Source organism: Crinia signifera, chromosome 1 (genome assembly GCF_055691185.1).
Source record: "Crinia signifera chromosome 1, ASM5569118v1, whole genome shotgun sequence".
Classification (NCBI taxonomy): Eukaryota; Metazoa; Chordata; class Amphibia; order Anura; family Myobatrachidae; genus Crinia; species Crinia signifera.
The window spans coordinates 52,326,011-52,348,265 of NC_139217.1; positions in this window are offsets into that span (position 1 = coordinate 52,326,011).

Genomic DNA, 22,255 nt, shown 5'->3' on the forward strand with positions numbered 1-22,255 from the left:
CGGGACCACGCATTGGGTCGGACCGGGTGTCTATACCTGCGATTTGGCCCGATTTCACTGCCTGATCCATCTGAATCGGGTGAAATCGGGACCAAATCGCATAGTGTATGGGGGCCTTGAGCCTGCGGTGTCTTGTGCCCAGTGTAAAATCAGCCAATGGTGAGTCTTTTACAATGGGTTTTGGACATATTCGCTGCGAAAAGATTTGTTACTATACACATCCATCCGCACAGCGGGCACATTAATTTGAAAGGCGGGATTTCTGGTCTGAATTGGCTCCAAATTATCAGCCAATCAGATCCTAACTCTCATGTTACCAGCTGGGGGTATATTTACTAAAGCTGAGACAATGTGTACCCTGACAATATGACGGCTGAGATATCGCTACTGCGGTACAAATCAGAATGAAATAATGAAGGACTGAACATTCACTGTTCCATCCTTAATTAGCATACATCATGTCATTATTGTCTTTAGCTTGGTGCATCTTTAGAGGCAGACATCGGTTGCACCATCGAAACTTGCAGCATCTCATTCCAGGTGCAGTGCCAGTGACATATCTGTAATGGGTGCAAGGTGCATAGATGTCCCTGGGTACAGGGGAATCCATTCCCAGGGTCAGTTGTGGGGTGCCGTGGTCAGTGTCTGCAGCAGTATTCCATGCAGCCAAAATGGCCACCGCATTAGAGACAGATGCTAGAGACCCTACTAAATGACCAGTAGGGCCTCTAGCAACCAACAGGGAAAGGAGAGAACAGCAGTACCCTGAGGTGCTGAGATGCTGGTGGAGAAGCTGCAGTGACCCAGGTGACCGTGGGAAGCCCCTGACAACGAGCCCGAGATTTAATAGGTAGCCAAACTTTTGGGCATATTTAAGTGTCAGGGGCATAATAAGGTGTCCTGGGCAGTACTGTGTGGGGCATAATAAACTATCAGGCATTACATGATGCAGGAGGCATTACTGTGTATGGCTTAATATGGTGTCCAATTGTAAAGCACAATGTAATATGCTGCGCTATATAAGAAACTGTAAATAATAATAATGGTGCAGAGGGCATTATGGTATGGTGCATATTGTGTAAGCGGCATTTGGGTATGGTGCATGTGGTGTAAGAGGCATTACGGCATATGGCCTATTGTGTATGGAGCATTAGAAAGTAGTGAAATGCGTTAGTTTGCTACTACTGCCCCAACTCCAGGACTTAACTATTGATGACCTGTGGAGCCGACCTATCTTTGCTCAACGCAATTTGAAAAAAGGATTAATCTGCCTTCTTCACCAACCCCTGGCCCAGTATTGGGGTGCCCAGCCTGGATATTCTCCGGTGGCTTATTTCATCTGCAGCCACCATTGTGAGATGACGCTTGGTTCCAGGTGCAGCGGGTCAGCCATCCAAACCAGCCCTCCAGGGGACCCATTTGGACTCCGTACATCTAGTGAGGACTGGGTCACTTATTATTGGAGAACTACATCCCCTAAAGTTAAACAGGGTAAAGTGTAAAGGGCGGTGGGAGAGCAAAAGAAAAGCAAAAAAAGATGCTCGACAGGAGGGGTTGTTTGGTGTGACTGCAAGTAAGATGTATGAGGACATATCTGTAAAAAAAAAATTATATGGATCTGAAGGAATCACACCACTGTTATGGTTACAGTATTTCTTTGTTTAATGGAAGTTCATTAAAGACATTTATTCCACATTGACATCTAAAGATTCCCTTTTACCTATATTTCTTGCCGATTCTTGGGATACGAGGGATAACTACCGTTTTAAGACCCTTCCAGATGAGATCTTACATTTCTTACATTAATGATGAAGACACTATTACCATAAGTCCTAACTATGATGAAGTCTCTGTGAGATAAAACGCATTGGGTATTGCTTGTGTTGACCTTCCCATTATCGACCTTATGACCCTGTCGATCTTACCCATGTTGACCTATTTCAAGTGTTGACCTAATGTAGGGTACACACCAGGATGACCCGCTCACGATGTGCACCGTGAGCGGGTCCGATCCGATGGCGACCCGCACCCGGCTGTCGTCATTGAGATCCTACCTGCAGCAGGTAGAATCTCAATGACGACCGACCGACCCGCGGGACCGCGCATCGGATCGGTATCGGTCCACACCAGGACAGAAAAGGGCCCAATCAGCACACAATCTACATCCAATTGGTCGGAATTGGATCTAGATTGAGGGGATCGGGCCCTAGTCGTCCTGGTGTGTACCCAGCATTAATCGTGTCGAGCTTTATTGAGTTGTCTCTATGACCCATACCCCTTTTTATTATGATCAGAATTTGGGTGTGCTATACCCCCCCCCTCTATCTTCTAGATAAATACCCTGCACCATGATATAAAATAAATAAATCCAATAACCACACTTAAGCCTGGAGAAGAGATAAAGTGGAGAAAAAGTAAAGATAAAGTGGAAGGAGATAATGCACTAGCCAATCAGCTGTGTTTCAAACATGACAGTTGGGAGATGATTGGCTGCTGCATTGACGCCTTCCACATTATCTCCACTTTATCTCTTTGCCAGGCTTAATACATTTGCCCCTAGTCTTTCTGTTTATCTAAGGGAGTGGAGTCCTGCCAGCCTATCTGTATAACACAACAACATTATCTAAATGGTTTCCATGAAAAAATAGCAGCTACAGTCACTGTATTCTACAGCTTTCATTCTATATCCACGACTATGTACAAATCTGTAAATCTGCTCCCTCTGTTGCTTCTGAGATCTTACAGGACGTGACATAATAAAATATTATAGGTAAGGTCTCCACTACTGTAGTGGCAGAAGCCGCTGATGACAAGTTAAGTGCTTAGTACATAGCGCATTGATCCCCAGAAATAAAAATATATACTCTCCAGATTTAAAATAATATTAAATCTCTCCTTCTTCATGTGTTCTCTCTCTCTGATTAGTTCTGATTGTTAAAATAAAGAAAATGTTTCCTTATCCCCCAGACTGATCTCTCCCTTGATCCAAGTATAAATTGCTAAAGCACAGAACATCCAGCGGTTAACGTCTAGTAGTCTGTGTCCTCGATAAACCTGCCCCCTAAAGATTTATACTGCAAACAGCTTGGTTCAGAACTTACTGAAGGAACGTGCCTGCTGTTTATATGACGCTGACAAGCCTAATGTCCTACAGGAGTCACACTGAATACTCATTTAGATTACCTTTTATCTGTAGTACTGCCATGGCATAGCTTCCTTTTAGATGTGCTTGGAATCCTGTATAGAATATTTAAAAATCAAAATAATGTTAAAACATTAGGCAGCTGTTTTGCTGTGCTGAATAATAACCTAAAATAACTTAATGGTTGCAAGTATGTCTATTGTCACTCTTATGCTTCTGGTTTCTAAGATGTGGCTAAGGAACGTGGATTAACAAGTGAACTGATGGGGTTGTGGTAGGCTGTCCGGAGGATAGCAGCCAGTAGATTAGAAATAAATAAAAAAACAATGGAGAACAGCAAAACAAATTATATACTTTACTTGAAAACACAGTGTTCAACGGGAACAAAAGGTAAACAGAATAGATAGAAAAAAATTACAGTAATAGTAGATAAAGAGATAAAGAAATGTACAAACAGTTCTGTAGTATCCACTAAAACAAAATGGTAGCTGGGAGTCGAGGTCGGACAAAGATACAGGAAAAAAATAAAGGCGAGAACAGGAATTCAGATGTGGATCTCAGGGAAAATAGCTTAGTATAGCAAATTAATTAGGGTATTTACTAAGATTGTTTGTGGAATCAGGAGTAAAGAGTTTTAGACCAAGGTTCCCAGATAATGCGGGAGAATAGAGAAGTGGGAAGTATTAACAAAAAAAGTTGAAAGTGATTAGATGGGAAAGGTAGAGAAGAGGGGATGGGAGGGGAAGCAAGCTGGAGGTGGGAAAAAAAACAAACAAAGAAACAAATACAGTAGTTAAGCTTGGCCAGGAAGGGTCACACTGTATAGCTTGTACCATGGTAACCATACATTATGAAACTTGTCCACCATGCTGTTCTGGAGGATAGTGATATATTCCAATTTGGCCACAAACCGAATATGATTGATAAGTTCCAGGTGGGACAGAGGGGAGGGTCCAGGATCTAGCAATCTGGTATTTAGCAGCACAACTGATGTGCAGCAACAATTTATTCTCATATTTGGATAACTGGCAAACTGGGGTGCACAATAGCAATGTGGCCGGGGAGAGGAGAGACATTGTGGGATCACAAATGATACCATTGTGTGGACAGTTAACCAAAAAGGAGCTAATTTAGGGAATGTCCACCATATGTGGCAAAAAGACCGTATCTTTCCACACTGCTGCCAACATAGAGCAGTGGTAGTGGGATAAATATGATGTAGTTGTTCTGGGACTAGGTTCCAACGGGTGTACACTTTGTAGGAATTCTCCATAATGGAGACACTAATGGAGCATTTGGAGATGTTGAGATGAATCGCCTTCCAGGCAGTGGCGTAACTATAGCTCCGCAGCCCCTGCGGTGGCGGGGAGGCACAGAGAAAGTGTGGGCGCCGGGGGTCTGCGGGCTATAGTTACCCACTGCTGTCTGCCGACTGCCGGCGCCTGCTGCTATAATGAAACTGACACTTTATAGCAGCAGGAGCCGGTGCCGGGAGAGACGGGAGTCGGGACCGTGACTGCAAATTAGGTAGATACGCCACTGCACTGGTGTTAGCAGTGCCTGTCGAGTCTGCCTGTGGCTTCCTCCCTCCCTTCCTTCCTGTATTCTGACCGGGCTGTGTGTTTAACGGGCTACTGTGCATGAATGGGGTGAGTGGCTGCGCTCCTGTGTGCTGGTGGCCGGCTGTGAGTCAATCACAAGTGGGAACAAGTGCCCCGCCGCTGATTGTCTACTGGGTGAGGGGTGCAGTATGGAGGCCACAGCGCTGCTGTGTCCGAACGGGGCTGGAGGTGGACAGTGGTGCCGATGGCTGCAGTGAGGAAGAGGTGCGGTTGCTGGCTGCTTCTCCCGCAGGTGTCAGTGACTGACTGTCAGTGTCAGCAGGATGGTTTTTTATGCTGGAATGCTCCTCCGTGGTGGTGGCATCAGAGATACACAGGGAAGAGCCAGAACAGCAAAGCAGCACTGACCACCAGGACCAGAGCAAATTATGGGGTAAGCGCCAAGCGGGGGTATGGGAATATATGTGCTGGTTGCTAATTTTATTGAACTTAATTTGGGACCCCCTGACCGTTAGAGCCCCTCTGAACCCCATGGCCTGGTTGTACTCATTGCTGTCCTTTCATGTTGCCAGTCCTGCATGCACATATCTGCCGCTGTGCATGAATAAATTACCCCAGTGCACTCCAAATAGAGGCTACTTAAACAAGCAAGACAATGTGGCGCCTAGGGGATTTGACCACCTTTAAGCTGTGAGACACAGGGGTAGATGTTAGAAGGGTTAGTAGGTAGAAGTGGTATCAGTGCAAGTTATATATAACAACTGCGGCTATCGATTTCAACATCTTTACCATTACCACTTGCTGTGGCAGGAGCAGAGACACAGAGCACATTGCAGTGTGTGGCATGGGCAATGCAGTGTGTGGCATATTGTGTATTGAACATTGTGTATTGAACATTGTGGTATGGCATATTGCATAATGGGCATTACCCCTTTCAGCGAGGCCACACACCCTTTTTTGGAATATGTGCATTCTTTAGCTTTAAATTATCTATTGGAGGGGCACATTTTTACTGTTTGCACTGGAAGCCATATTGCCAAGAAAAAGCCGTTTGACAAAAATGCTATTTGAAGGAGGGGGAGGGGGGGGGGAACAAACTTTTTTGGCTTGGGGAAGCAAAATTTATAGTTATGCCACTGTGTCGTCCTCAGGGTAGTACCAAGATCCAATTCCCAGGAAAGTTCATGAGTCACTGGGGTCGAGTGATCTTGCGTTAATATAGAGTGATATATGGTGGAGATGGTACCTATATTGGTGGACCGAGAAATACAGAGACATTCCATTGCTGTAGGGTTACGGGGTACGTTGGGGGATGGGAGAGGTGAGGTGATAAAGTTCCGAACCTGGAGGTATTGGTAGAAACAGGATTGTGGGAGGGAGTGTTGCTCACCCAGTTCGGCAAAAGATTGTGGAGCAAACTCACCAAGCATGTGGCGCAAGCTAGTTACAGTATGTCGGGAGGCCTATGTTTGCGAGGAAGCCATGGGAGATCACAGACAAAAAGTAACCTTTCCCAATTCGGACTCTAAGTCAACCCAACATTTGGTAGCTTTAGGAAAGTGCCAAGCTACCAATTGGCTGAGTCTGGAGTCTTGATACTATTTAGATATAGATGGAAAGGCCTTCTTAACTTTTCTATGTTCTTTGGCCACTGTCCTGTGATCTTACCTGCACGTAGCAGTGTTACACGGTGGGGTGGTTGAGAGGTAAGTCTTACTGCAGCCTCAGACAGACTACTAGAGACCGTCCAGCAGCTAAGTAAAAGCAGGGCATGACCACAGCATGATCAGAACATTGGTTTGATGCAAGGCCACGGCCTATTATTAGGAGGCCATGTCCCTTGCCTGTATAAGTGCCCAGTGTCCATCAATAGGGTTTGTACGTCAACCATCAATGATGTTAAACTTTCGATGGTGATGTTTTAGCAGTGGGTTCTGGAAGTCAGACCGGGGAAGTTCTGTATTTTTTATTTTGTGTATGCGTGGCTGTATTTAGCTGTGAACGCACTACCCAAAGTCATCGATTAATTTGACCATTAATGGTTTCTTTCTCCTTCCAGATTGCAAATGATAAGATCCACAATAAAAGCCCTTCTCCTTATTACTGTCTGTGTTGGCTGCAATGTCACTTCCAAGTGTTTTAATTCAAAGTGTCTGCAGTAACCCCTTGTATCAGGGACTATTCCGCTTCTAAATGTGCACCGTCCTCCGTCTCCTGTCTGTCTGAGGTTCTCCCAGGGCTTCCTTTTAAGAATATGCAGTCACAACACTATACAGTGTGGGGGTATCAACACATGTCTGAAGTGTCTTTTGCAACAAGCCAAGTAGTTGCTTCTGATCATCCAACCCACTGCATTATCTGGTTTCCATATATACTTTCCCTCAATCGGCTTAGATGTAAGATTTTCAGACAGTTCATTATACTGCGTAGCCGAAAGTGGTATTGGTCATTAATCACCTCACAAGCAGGGCCAGATTTACAGCCGAATATCATGGTCAGGGACAGTATTACAATGGGGCAGATGGAGCTACAGCTCCAGGCCTCCACATAAAAAGGCCCACTATCATGACAGTATGATGAGCATCAAGCAAATACCAGTTGGCCACATGGCTGGCCATGAAATTATTAACATTTCTATTTTCCGCACAATTATACAATTGTTGTGTTTGATACATTAAGGTATAGAGTTTATTGGGTTCTACATGCCTTTGTGGCATTGGCCTCACCTCCTCCACTTCTGTTAATAGGCTCTTAAACATTTTTAAAGCTCCAGACCCATGAGACCCTTAATTTGGCTCTGCTCGCAAGTAGTCGTATGCCCTTACCTGAAACTGGCTGAAGTAAGAAGCTGCTGGTCAAATTCTCCCTCTCCCCATCCATCCTAGTATAGCTGTCACAGATCGGGTTGTTTGTGGATCCGGTAGAGCTGTTCAAGTATGAGCAGACTTTGTGTTAGGAGCTTTAAACATAGCTGGTTTGATGAAGCGTTTGCCCATGAACTGTTGGTAGAACAGATGTGCGTTGCCGATGGTTGACGCTACACAGTACACAGTCTCAGAATTTAACGCGCCGGGTGTTTTCACCAGGTGGCTATCATGTATTTGGCCAATGAACTTGCCCACCAACATTGAGGTCAGTTCTGTTAAACAGGCCCTTAACACTTTGGGGTTGATCTCTGGGGTGCACTGGACCAGTGTTGTTAGAAGACAAGAAGACACTCTGGATCAGAGTTTAACCAGACAGACTAGGCCGGAGTTACTAGAAGACAAGCATTTAGCCTCAGTGGGGATGCCACTGGAGTCCCAGAGCAAGTTCCACTGATTTTCACTGAAATTAACAATTTTATTAAAATCAGACTTGCCCTGTAGGTGCCTGTAAATACATATGATGATTTCTATGCATACCATTTTCAGTCCTGCAATTGAATACCAAAACCCCACAACTGCAGTAAAAACCTTGTGCTGCAGGTTTTTTTTAAATTCATTACTGGCAATTGAATTCCCCCTATGTATAGGTTATTTCATTTATCAATAATGATGTAGCAAACAAAAATCTAGTCTTTTGAATTGGAAAGAGCATGATTAACGTGGTATAACTCTGAGGCTTCTTATCTTAGATCAAAATGAGTGCAGTTCTAAACATGCAGGAGTACATACAACATGAATACCAGGTAACTATTCTAGCTCCAATCAGCCCTTACTGTATCTCTCATTTTACAGGTCGAGGTGGTAGTCGGATTTATTGGCTCTTGGCGATAACCAGGAGGAAGGGGTCAACTAGAGATCATATGATCCATCAAAGATGTTTCACCAATGTTTTCATCTTCCCCGCATAGATCAATATTTAAGCTCAGCCGTTTAAATATGACAGAAGTGTTAATCTAGAGAGATACAAAGTAATACACTGAGGCAATGGCCCACCTAACCTCATGGTGGGAGAGATCATCCCATTCTCATCCCACGCATGGCAATTCATTGAATTTCCTGAATCAATCACACTGATTGTTTGTGGACACTGCTCCATGTAACAACTGTAGAAATGTATTTTTAAATGTACACCTGCAGTGTAACTACCATCACAGTTACAAGATCAGTGTTCAAGTTTATAATGAAATAGCTATTTATTGGAGGAGAAAATATTAATTGTGATGTCCATTTGGTGCCATGTGCACATCCTAGAAAATCCCAATAATCATATGCAGTTTTTCATGAACCAACTGTATAACATGTATTAGTTTTTTTGGATGAATCCAAAAGTTGCGTGGCTTGATCACCCAGTGTGTGTGTGACAAAAACAAGCTAGGGCATTGGAATTTGGACCTTCTTCTAAAGAAGAAAGGCCTCTTTACTCCCCAATCTCATCAGGGCCAAAAGGCCTCCAGGGGATAAACGGTTGATGGGCCCCTCTTTGCCGTCGAGAGACCCTATCCATCAACCCCCAAAGGGGTTTGGGTTACTGGACTTCCTCGGCCTTTCAGCTCGGGGTTGTCCCTTCTTTCTCAGGGTTGGCGGAAGCTTCCCTTGGCAACCAATGACCTTGGCTCTCACCATGAGGAGAGAGCCTCAGTATTATGGGGAGCAGGGCAGCCCATAGGGGTCATCTATACAAAACATGCGGGAAACATACAAATATGTAGAGGAGGTGCAAATAAAGTGCACACACGTGTAAAAAGAATAAATAAATAAGTAAACCTTAACCAGGAGACCGGGGAAGGGTATGAACATTGTCCCTACCCTAGCCAAAAGGCTGGGCAAGGGACATGCAATGCAACCTGATAGTGTGAAGGGTCCTATTAGTGCATGGTGGGCACCTATCACCAGTGCACCCCTGGCTCAGAGTGCACCACGATACTGTAGTAACACTTAAAGTTACAGTAACGTTACTGACATGTGAAATAAAGGCAGCTCTAGGGTTTGTTTACTCTCCAAGTGATGGCAACAATCAGGTAATAAAATAAGGAAAATATCAATGTATTAATGGGGTTCGCTTGTCTACCGCTGAGCCCAAGAACAGGACAGGGCTTAGCATGATACATTGCGGCTGATCCTGAGTTGTCTCAGCCTGGACCGTGTCTGCATCTATTGGTGGTCACCTGTCTGTGGCTTTAGGCCAATACAGCTACAAAGACCTTCCCATGTGTGCATGTGTGCATCCATAGATCCGCATGTGCAAGAACTGAGACACCCTCTGTCAGCAGCCATAGATGGGGAAATACCATGTGGTGAATTTTTAGGCTGAGGACACACAGCGGTGCAGGTGGTCCCGTTCAGTGTACACAGGCTCCTACATGGCCGCCCACACATTAGCAGCGGGGCCGCAGTCGCCGGTCCTACCGCAGCATGCTGCCGAACTGGATGGCAGTATGCCTGGATTTCAAGGTGAACACATACATTTCAATGTACAGTGTGTGTTCACGCAATGCAGCTATGCCACAGTGTGCTTTCCCTGAAATCCGGTCGGCAGTGGGCAGATCCTGTTCTGCAGGATCCGGCCACAACGCTCTGTGTGACCCCAAATGGGTCCCACTGAACAGGTCCCGCTTGGCTGCTATGTGTAGCTCAAGCCTTAGTGGCCACCAGTTGCAGTTGCAGAGGTGAGGCTGCAGTGCTGTCCAAATTTCAAAAAGAGGAGCCACAACAACTGCCACTGAGTCCCAGCTTGTGATATTGGACATTGTTTAGAGTGGCAGTTGATGTGGATCCCCATAAGAATTTTAAACCACCGTGCAGTCCCACCTCTGGAGCCACCACCGGATGCCACCATTGGTTTCATCTTGGAAACTTGCCTCATGGAAAGTTTCCCCACATGACCATGGCCTTCTATTTGAGTAGTGGAGTGTGCATGCAGCAGTCTTTCTTCTGTGTAATCCCCCAGACAACACATTTGTAAACAATCCGCCAGGTTTGCATACAAATAAGAATTAGGACCATAGACAAAGACACATTAGAAAAAAAGCGGTGTTTGCATCCAGCTTCTGCTGTGCATGCAATTTAGAATCGGGCCCATACCACACAATGGGTATGGAAACCTTAGTTCGATATGGGTTGTCTTTGTTCACAATGAGATTGGCAGCATACCCATGAACAGCGGTAAATGTTTGTCATATATTTCAGGATATACGTTGATTTTTGGAGAAAGAACAACAGAAAACCCAATTTGCTGGTGTTACAAGCTAGCGGCTGACCATCGGATCATTATAAACATGAAAACAAAGACTAGACAGATGAATATGGCCACAAGATTGCATTACAGACTACGGTGATTCTTTATCGTCTATATTTAAAACGGTTGTCCTCTACAAGACTTACATTTTACACCATTGTAACTTGATATCCAAGAATACCCAGCGGGCATCATTACCAAGTTTCCATGGCAATTTACCTTTTATCACATAAAAAGAAAATATTCTGAGAAGTGTTGTCGCTTGAGGACAGGAGTATAGATTTTGTATGGTACAAACAGGCACTTTACAGCTATTTACAGAGGAAAATGATTTGTGATTCTGCTGACAGATGGTCCTTGAATAATCACGTGTAATTAAACCCTCCAAATTTAGCGAAGATTCTGCACATTGGATTTGAGACTGTTAAACTTCGGTAAATAATTCCAGGGGACAACCACTAAAGAAAAGTTTTCTATGGGAAAGCACTATATTGAATACTGCTTTTACACGGTTCAATTTTTTTTTTTTTAAGTGAAAGACACTGTTTGTTTGCGTAGAACCTAAGGGGCATATTTAATTAGCTGCGGAGATTACCATGGGCTTCATGTAGTGTCCAGAGCTATTTAACTTTCCGATTCCACTTTTGTTCGTTTTGGTTCTGATTCAAAACCATGTTTAGGTTTTGCCAAAAACCACCCTCAAGAGTTTTAGTACAGATTTGTTTTTTGGTTCTGTGCAAAATAGTTGTATGTGTATATGTGTGTTCCAGCATAACTCTGGAATGCCTAGAGCAATTTACACCAAACTTGGTACACATATGACTTACAATCTGGAAAAAAATACTGTGGGAGTTATGGGCCCATGGACCCAAAAAGTGATCTGTCCACTACACAAAGTGAGTCAGGAAAGCAACATATGGCAAAGTTGCATAACAGAGTGGGTAGAGGACATTGATTGGGTTCAGATTAGGTTAAGATTAAAACAAACAAAGGAAAAAGTTCAGGTAATGCTAATTGCACAACCAAACCTGGGCAACATTGGGTACCTCAGCTAGTGTAATATGATAAATGATGAAAATTGACAAAAATAATAATAACAGCTAAAATCATATAACTTGTGCATTTCAAAACCCAAAATTCAGATTTAAAATCAGAATTTGGGAGACCCTGTTACTGCTTTGCTTAGCAGAGCCGCAGAGATTAGATGCAGTGCGTGCGTGTGCAGCGTCTTTTCACAGAGACAGAGGGACAGCGGGCATGGCCAGCAGCTCACATGGAGCTGGTCATGCTCCCATAGAGGTGACAAAGGGAGGTGTTGCTTGCAGTAGCATCATCCTTGCAAAGGCACGCCCCTTGTGTTGAGGTCACAGACCCTTTTTGGCAGCTGTGTGGCTGCACCGTGCCCCACCTGCAGGAGGTGGAATGTTGGGAGGTATATACCCGTTATACTTTAATATACCAACACCACTTGTAACCGGGCTGTCCAAAGTTTGAGTCTTCCACTGGATTGCACTGGTAATAACAACACCTGCACACACACAGACACACACACACACACATCATTCCTCCCTTCAGTATGTGCCACTGACCTCCTGCCACAGAGAATGATGCAGAATTTCAGCTCTCTGCACAAAGCTAAAAGACTGATCATATCTTCTATCAGGGCTACAATGATCATGATACCGTAATCACTTAAAATAGACCAGTCGGCTTTGTCAGTTCGAATGATCAACTTGTTTGAATGATCCAGCCACGGGCATAGAAGATAAAGAATATTATGATATATACACTATAATTAACTTTATCCTGTACTATACTGTTCCAAGATCAAAGCATCTTCTATAGAAATGACAATCAATGGTTTTAATTCTAACCATGGTTGAAGAGATACATTAATTAGCTCTCTTTTTGTAATTTTGAAACTCCTGTTTTAATTAGTAACTTCGAATGGGAATCTTAATATTTAACTTTTCATTGAGAAGAAAATGTTAAAATATTATAATTGAACAAGGCCCAGCACCATGATGAGAGGGAGCGGTAGTTATGGATAATGTCTTGCCCAACTAGCTCCTCTTGGAAACCTGTTTCTTATTGTCATTCGGAACTAACTGTTCAGTTTTCAGAATTCAAGTTCCGTAGACATTGAATACTGTTCTCTGCATGACGTCAAGCAATTGCAGAAGAGTTTCAGTAAAGCAATTTACAGAGACTTGGTCCAAATACCCAATAACAGTTCTATCAAGGAACCATGTCCCCAAGGCAACAAATCACCGGTATTGGCGTGTCATAAATAAAACACTGTCCATATCGTAAAACATCTTGTAAAACAGGAAATAACTAGCGGACAGTCGCCTCTAGATACATTCCAGGTTTAGTCGTGTTCTGTTTTCCGTATGAGCCTTGTTTTCTAGCAGCCAGTAACACATTAGTTCTGTCAAATTGCAAAAGGATTAAACCATAACATATAAGGTAATTCATTAAACGGTCAAAAAATATTCTAGTCTACATATTCTACATGTTTACATTTCAATATTTTGTTTTTGGAGTGAAAATGTTGTTACTAAAATGTCATTTAAAAAGGAAATTTGATACAAAACAGTTGTTTATCATGTTCATTTAACCATCTTTTTAGCTTTCTAGTTATTATACATATTTATGAGTAGTTTTATTTCTATCTTTTGGCAGTTTTTTTGCGCTGGACACATTCCAACATAAATAGCAGTTATTTGTTATGCAGCACCCACACAAATTGTATTTCGGTCTTTGGTTTTTAGACTTTTTACTGATCAGAAATACCTTACATTTTCTTAAACCTTCATGGTGAATACAATTTTCCAAAAATGATCCATAAAGATTTGTTGGTACAGGTTGAGTATCCCGTATCCGAATATTCGTTATCCGAATTATTCCGAAAACCATACATTCCAGAAAGTGAACAAATTTATTTATTTTTTCTAAAAACTCACTGGGGACATTTGTAACAGCATCACTGGGGACATGATATGTAACTGGCACTATATATGTACAAGAAAATGGTTGCTTGGCTTTCAAATTCAATATCTGAGATAGTACACACATTTTGTTTCATTTTTTGAAACCTTGTTTTTTGAACAAATTAAATATATTTGTGTGCATTTCATGTGTTTGATGTGTTTATACAGCATAAATGCAAGATACTTCAAAATACATCATTGAAATATTAAAATATTCCGAAATACGGAATAATCCGTTATCCAAAATTCTCCTGGTCCCGAGCATTTTGGATACGGGATACTCAACCTGTACTTATGTAATATCTGGGCTCCCGTTTTTCTTATGAAACCACGTCCGCTCGCCACGCTTCGGGCACGGTGGCTCGCTGCGCTCGCCACACTATATAAAATCAACTCCATGCGTAGTTGGATAGTAGGGGTATGAAAAAATGGGTTGTATTTTACATGGGAGCCCAGATAATACATAAGTACCAATTTGTTTGCTTTTTAAAATTGACATTGCAAGAAATGGGACTAACAGCAAGCAGATATTATTATTATTATTATTATTATTACTGCTATTATTCATCATCATCATCAAAATAATAATAACTATACTACTACTACTACTACTACTAATAATAATAATAATAATAATATGTATTTATTAATTTCATTCATTTTAAATGCCACAAATAAATGCTTTGTGGTTTTTTACTTTGGTATGTATCCATTTTACCAAGGAAGCAAAAAGAAAAAAATGACAATACATTTTTGATTTGATAGTTTTCCCCATCTTAAACTCAATGCTGCAATGTGTAGGAATGATGTGGCAGCCCAAGAAGGCACAACATTTTGAAATCTAAGAAACCAACAGGCATTGCATTAAATGAGGGGAATGCTATTTTTCTTGACTCAGGAAGATGATTTACGACATCATTAGATACCCTCCTTTTCTGAATTTTTTTTGGTATTTTGGGAGATATGTTTTTGGTGATGACAGGTGATAACTGCTACGGAGATCCCTTTTTTAAAAGTAATTGTTCTTAGCTTTTTTTTCTTCTAAGAATGGGATATGGTGTTCAATGTACCGGGTTGGGGGTAGGTGGATGATCACCAGTACCCCGTCAACCATTGCCTGTGTTCCATGTTGAATAATATTTTCTTTAGTGCAAGGCAAGTCCAACACCCTTGTGGTATTATGGTGGGCTTACATGTTGATGTCAGTAACCTGTTGTCTCTAAACTAGCTCCCCACTGGAACTGATTATTCTACTTTACTGAAGGGCTTGAGTGTGGATGACGAGTGGGTTCACTCCTGAACATTTGTGATGTACAAATGGAGAACATGTAACTCAAGGGGTTAATATTTTTTTTAAAATTTTGCTTTATAATTTTATAATAGAAAACAAGGTAAGATTATATTGGGGTGCCCAAGTTTGTAGGGAGTATTGATCTCTTTAATCTGCCTTCTGATTTGCTTTCCAATCCACCTTGTACCTGCTCTGTTCTGCCACCCTAAATTTTAGTGTGGGTGTAGCCAGCTCATGAAGAAGATATAACAAGTATGTAACAAATTATAGTCTGAATCATGCAAGGTAAAGTATATGTAATATGTAATTCATACTGTATATTGGTCCAGCAATCCCAGTAAGCAAGTTAGATGTTGCTTATGAGCTGAATGTTTTTTTTATTTCTGCTTGTAGGCACCATTTAATAGTAATATATGCTATATTATAAATGGGTGTCTAATATATACATAGTATAACAAGTACTGTAGGAGGGGAAGCTGAGCTTCCTAAGCACATTTACTACCATGATAAGACACCTGTCTCTTTTTTGCTGGAGCTGCTCTCTTGTCTCTCTGGGCAAGTGCGATAATTGATCACTCTTGTTCTATGTTTTGATTATATTCTGTCAATTTGTTGTTACAGTATTTTGTCATTGAACAATTTGGCATTATGGGATTATGTATTATATGTTAATCTTGTTTATTGTGTTCTCTGTTCAACTCCTATGTACAACTTTGATGACAATTTGCAGGTGCCTTAGAAAAAATATATAGCAATACAAATCATTGCAAATTTACTATGATGTTAGACAAAGGCATAACTACCATAGGTGCAAGGGGTGCAGCTGCTATGGGGCCCAGAGCTAAAGGGGGCCCAGCTTTATGGTCTAAGTAATATGTTTTACATACATTTATCACCATCAAATGCTAAATAGGGGGCCCTTACAAACTTTTGCTATGGGGCCCACGCATATCTAGGTACGCCTCTGATGTTAGAACTACACAACAAGATCCTATTCCACAGTATATGTTTTCTTGGGTTCACAACAAATGGCCAAAGTCACCTGTAAATGATGGACATCACATTTATGACTGGACTACACCTCAAACATAATGCCGTTAAGGCCTAACTTTAAAATAAGAAACAAATCGAGAAATGGAGCAAAAAAGGAGCAAAATGCACCAGGAACAACCCATGGGGGAGATGTCAACATCCCAAGGATATTTTCATGCTCTAGTATCTCCAGTGCTCTCTCCCGAAATGCTCTCAACGATATATAGAAAGAGTCAGAGAGACCAATGGTTAGATATTATTATCTGTATTTCACTGTTAATAAGTGAGGTAAAATGGAGAAAGGGGATAGATGGTTCAAAAGCAGGTGCAGCATTTTAATTGGCCACCGGCTTCCTGGGGTGAATAAGCCTGCGCTCTGGGACCTGCTTTGTTCAGCGCACTGAGCACAGCTTGTCAGGGGGGTTGTGGTGGGCAAAATGAGCTGCAGGGCCCATCCAGAGGCCGGGGCCCAGGACAGCTGTACCCACAGCACCCCCCTATTGGCGGCCCTGAAAGCTACTATTGCTTCCAGGCGATACCTACAATAACCACCGGTAATAACCAATATACAGTACAAAGCTTGCAGCAGTCACCATGGAACAATCCAATACTATAGTGATTGCCACATTTCTAATTTAGTACGTCCCGTCCAATCTCTATTTAATGTTTGATACCTCTCCGCTCGAGTTACAACACAAGGGGTGCAAATGTAAACAATGTGTTTTACTGCATTTAATGATTTTTCGACTTTTTTTTTTACCAATTTCATTCATATTGTCCCTTCTGAACGATATTCTGAACGATATTGGTCAAAATATCGGTACTCTTTACCTAGTAGGGTGCCCATCGCGGCCATCGCGGGCATCCCATGCACTAAAAAAATTGCATGTGATGCGACCAACGCGATGCCCACGATTTCCCATAGGGAACAATGTTAAATGTCCCAATTGACCCGATTTTCCTGTTCAATGTCTCAATTGACCCGATTTTTCATAGGAAACAATGTTAAATGGCCCACAGAGGCCAAATAGGCACCCTGAAGTGTGAAATGGCCCCCACAATTGTTAACACCACCCCACGATCAAAGTCAACCCGAAGCGTGGCGAGCGCAGCGACGGTACGCGTCCTACGACCTTTTCATACCCTCACTATCCACGTCGGCGTGGAGTTGAGAATAGAAAGTGTGGCGAGCGCAGCGAGCCACCGAGCCCGAAGCGTGGCGAGTGCAGCGGACACCTTCACAGGTATACGTGTCCCCTCGCGGGCTTCACAGCTGTCCGCGTCCCCGCTGCGCTCTCCACACTTTCTATTCTCAACTCCACGCCGACGTGGATAGTGGGGGTATGTAAAGGTCGTAGGACGCGTACTGCCGCCCCTCGCGGGCTCGCTGCGCTCGCCACGCTTCGGGTTCACATTCATCGTGGGGTGGCGTTAACAATTGTGGGGGCCATTTCACACTTCAGGGTGCCTATTTGGCCTCTGTGGGCCATTTAACATTGTTTCCTATGGAAAATCGGGTCAATTGAGACATTGAACAGGAAAATCGGGGCAATTGGGACATTAAACATTGTTCCCTATGGGAAATCGTGGGCATCGCGTCGGTCGCATCGCATGCAATTTTTTGGTCGCATGCGATGCGACCGACGCAATTTTTTTTTACTAACGATGCCCACGATCAAAATCGTGGGCGCCCGTATCTTTCAGTTGTTCATCAAGGTTGTTTGTCAACTGTGCATGCAGCTCAACTTGGATATCTTTTTTAAAAAAGCCTATAGACTGTATCTAGATCAGGGGTGGCCAAACCGGTCCTCGAGATCTACCAACGGTCCACATTTTCCACATCACCTTGCTGCTGCACAGCTGCAGTCAATACTAACTGTCACATTTTCAAACATGCATTCATTCCTACTATAGATCCACAGGTTGCCTGGAAAACATGCACCGTTGGTAGATCTTGAGGACAGGTTTGGCCACCCCTGATCTAGATCATTCGTCTTTCATCTTTAATCAACATCTTTCGTCCAGGACACTGGGTTCAAGGGAAATTGGTCATCAATGTATTTTAGTGTACACATGGAAAGATATTTTGACAAATATCGTTCAGAAGTGCCAAAATGAATGAATTTGGTAAAAAAAAAGTCGAAAAATCATAAAAAAAATTGTACAATAATGATTTTTTTTTACAATAATTAGACCAGATGGACCAGCTTGGTCTGGCATAATTATTGTACATTGACCCTATTTATGAAGACTTGAATTAGGTCAATCACTAAAGATTGAAATGGCTTAGGTTGACACATGGAAAAAAGGATATGAACCAGATAGGTGCGCAATTAAAACACAGTGCAGCTATAAGCCAATCAACAGAGTAGAAACACCTGAGACTACTCAAGATACAGGATAGAACAAAAAGATGTGGATAGGCAATAATAGCGCTCAGTGATAGCTATGTCGCAGGGTTTTTGATGCCACTGCAGATAATACAAAACCAAATGAAACTTTAGCCGGTATCACATAGATGACCAAAATCCAAACGGTCCAATGGTTATGACAACTGCTCCCCTATTGCACATACAGGGGAGACAGAATAAAAGGCAACATAGTGCAGGTCAATACAATAAAACAAATTTTAATCTATAAAATGCACTTACAATAAAGTGACTTTTGTAAAAGCATGAACAGGATGAACCAGGCAAACAGCATACATGAGATGGAAAAAGCGTCCTCCTTCAGTCTAGGTCCATTGTCCCGGAAAACAAGGGGGGCTCAGTCCAGGGTTCGGCAATCTGTAGCTGTCCAAACAGGTACAAAGCGTCAAGCTGGATGGTTTATACGCTTAAACGCGTTTTCGGATAATATCCTTCATCAGAAGCGTAAGGAATGAGTCCAATAGTGGGCATATATATACCCCCTAGCAATCAAACTAAATTACATTCAGTTGCCGCTAATCGGCATCCAGTGTCCGGCCTCCTTGTCCCTCAGACCGGTGTTGCGTTCCATACGCCGGAACTACGTAGCCGCTTGCGTTCCAGCTGCCGGAAGTCGTCATACGCATCATATTAGTGTAGAGATGCGTTCCATAGTGTTGCCGCTTGCGTGCCACACAGATTATAAGCACTTTCACGGACAGGATGGTAGCTATGGGGATAACAAGGAGATCGGACGCTGTGTACATCAAATTCCTTTATTCTAAAAGACAAAATGACTATTAAAATCAAATCAATATATGGCAGTATGACCCCACACCATATAGAAATATAAAAGAGACCAATAATAAAAAAAGAAAAACTAGAATAGTGAAAAAATCGAAAAAGCAAGAAGATATGTCTTGTCAAGTCAAGAAAGGTTTTAATTCAAACTCTGTGTTCAGGCCTTTGGGGACCAGTGCACCCAGGCGGTGTATCCACCGCATTTCTGTCATGGAGAGTCTCCTGGCCTCATCATTAGTGCGACTCTTTGGCAGAATTTGTTCAATTGCACAGAAGCTCACAATCTGACACTCATTTGCATTATGCACAACACGAAAATGTTCAGACACTGTATGTGTCTGTACCTTTTTACGTATATTGTAGATGTGTTCTGCTATACGTGTCTTCATGGGTCTGCTGGTTTTTCCTATATAGGATAGGCCACAGCTACATTTCAATAGATAGATTATATTTCTTGAGTGACAAGTAAGAAATTGTTTAATCTTGAAATCACTACCATTAACCGTAAAATGGTCCAGCTTTCTTTCTTTGGACTTCACTGTTCTACAGGCGAGGCATGAGCCACAGCGGTGAAATCCAATTGTTCTAATATGTTGGCGTGGGCCACTGTCCGTTGAACTATGGACTAAGTGATCTTTTAAAGATGGAGCCTTCTTGTAAATAAATTGTGGTTTTGGTGGCAATTGTGCTCCTAGAATTGGATCATTCTGGAGCAGATGCCAGTTGTTCCTAAATACTCTCTCCACATCTTTATGTATAGAGCTATATTTACTCACGAAGGCCCATTTGAATCTTTCATTCGTGTGGTCTGGTTTGGGTTTAGGTTCCAGTAAAACTGGACGTTCAATTAAGTCAATTCGTTCTCTGGCATTTTGAATCAGACCTTTTGAGTAGCCTTTAACACTTAACCTTTTAGATACTTCCTCCAATTGTTGGCTACAGACAGTACTATCCGTACAGTTCCGCTTAATGCGGATAAACTGTCCAAAAGGGATTGCATCTAACCATTTTCTATGATGTTGACTATTAGTAAAAATGAACTGTTTGAGTCGGTCTCCTTTCTAAATGTTTTAGTTTTCAAGACATCATTTTTAATGTATAAGTTTAAATCTAAAAAGGATACCACTTTTTGGCTACAGTTAAAAGTCAATTTGATGTTCTTATCATTTGTGTTTAGAGAAGAACAAAAGTTATCCAGAGAATCCTTATCACCGGACCAAATAAAGCAAATATCATCAATGAAACGGCTCCAGGTCACCAGGTCCACCCTAGCACGCCTCCCTGCCACACTACTTGATCTTCCCAGTGGGCCATAAAGAGGTTAGCGTAGCTGGGGGCAAACCTGGTGCCCATAGCCGTCCCAGTGCACTGCAAATAAAATGACCCTTCATGCAAAAAATAGTTATTGGTAAGGATGAATGTGATACTTGCTATCAAGAAGGTTTTGAGAGATTCTGACATAGAGCTTTGGTTCAGAAAATACGTGACGGCTTCTAAGCCTTTCTCTATATCTATGATTGTATATAAAGTGCTTACGTCTGCAGTACATAACCACTGATCATTGGTCCATTGTATATTGGATAGTTTCTTCAAAATGTCACCAGTATCTCTAGTATAAGCCTTAGTTGATAACACTAGTGGTTGTAGATGTGAATCTACGTAGGCCGACAGATTGCTGGTGAGACTATTACATCCCAAAATTATCGGGCGACCTGGGGGGTTGAGGGGGTCCTTATGAATTTTGGGGAGCACAGATATGGATGGAATACTGGGTTCGGCTATATTTAGAAAATCAAATTCACCTTTGGAGATGATTTTATCCTCCAAGGCTTTTGAGGTGAGCTCCAGAAGACCTTTCTTAATTCTGGGTTTTTGTTCTATTAGTTTGACACATGAAATAGGTCAACATGGGTAAGATCGACAGGGTTGGAAGGTCGACAGAAGCATTAGGTCGACAATGGGAAGGTTGATGGTCAAAAGGTCGACATGAGTTTTTCACTTTTTGTTTGAGCCGTCATGTGCCAACAGCTGGAAATGTCATACCTTACCATCCACTACGGCGTGGCATGGGAATTAAATAGTGTGCTGAGCGCAGTGAAGCACCGCGGCCAAAGCATGGCGGGTACATCGAGCCATGCGAGGGGACGTGGTACACTTTGACGGTGTCCATGTTGGCTATGTCGACATTTGGGACAAAAAAAACACGAAAAACTCATGTAGACCTTTTCACTGCCAACCTTCCCATTGTCGGCCTAATGCTTGTGTCGACCTTCCAACCATGTTGACCTTCCCCATGTGTCAACCATGTTGATCTTCAGGGATCAAACCAATTCATGTCGACCTAATATGGGTAGACCCAATGACCCTTCCCCCTTGGTCCTTACTGCCAACATATTCTATGTTTCAGTTTGTACGTGTTTCTACTTTTTTTGTCTCTGTGTTTGCTAAGTTATTGTGTCTTGTTACTGTTTAGAAGACCTTAGTTAGATATAACAGGCGGTGCTCTTCATCATGTTAAGTGTGAAATTCTTCTTTTTTACGCTACTCTTTAAAATGCAGCATTCTTTCCTGTGCTCGCCTGGAGAACGCAATAATAAACATCCATAGACAGACCCTTTTGCCCCGTACATGTTTCTCATGGTTATATATTCACAATAAAATATTCTGCGCTGGAATAAAATGAAAGTCATCTACTGAGATTGTTCTATCCCCCTCCAAGCAAACCTGATTTTAGTAATTTGTACATTTCCACCAACTACTTTTACAAAAATACATTATTTATCTTTTTGATTACCGTTCTTTCTACGGTTTTCCCCAAAGTTTTGCATTATTAAAACTTGCACTTTCTGGTACTCCTCTTGTAT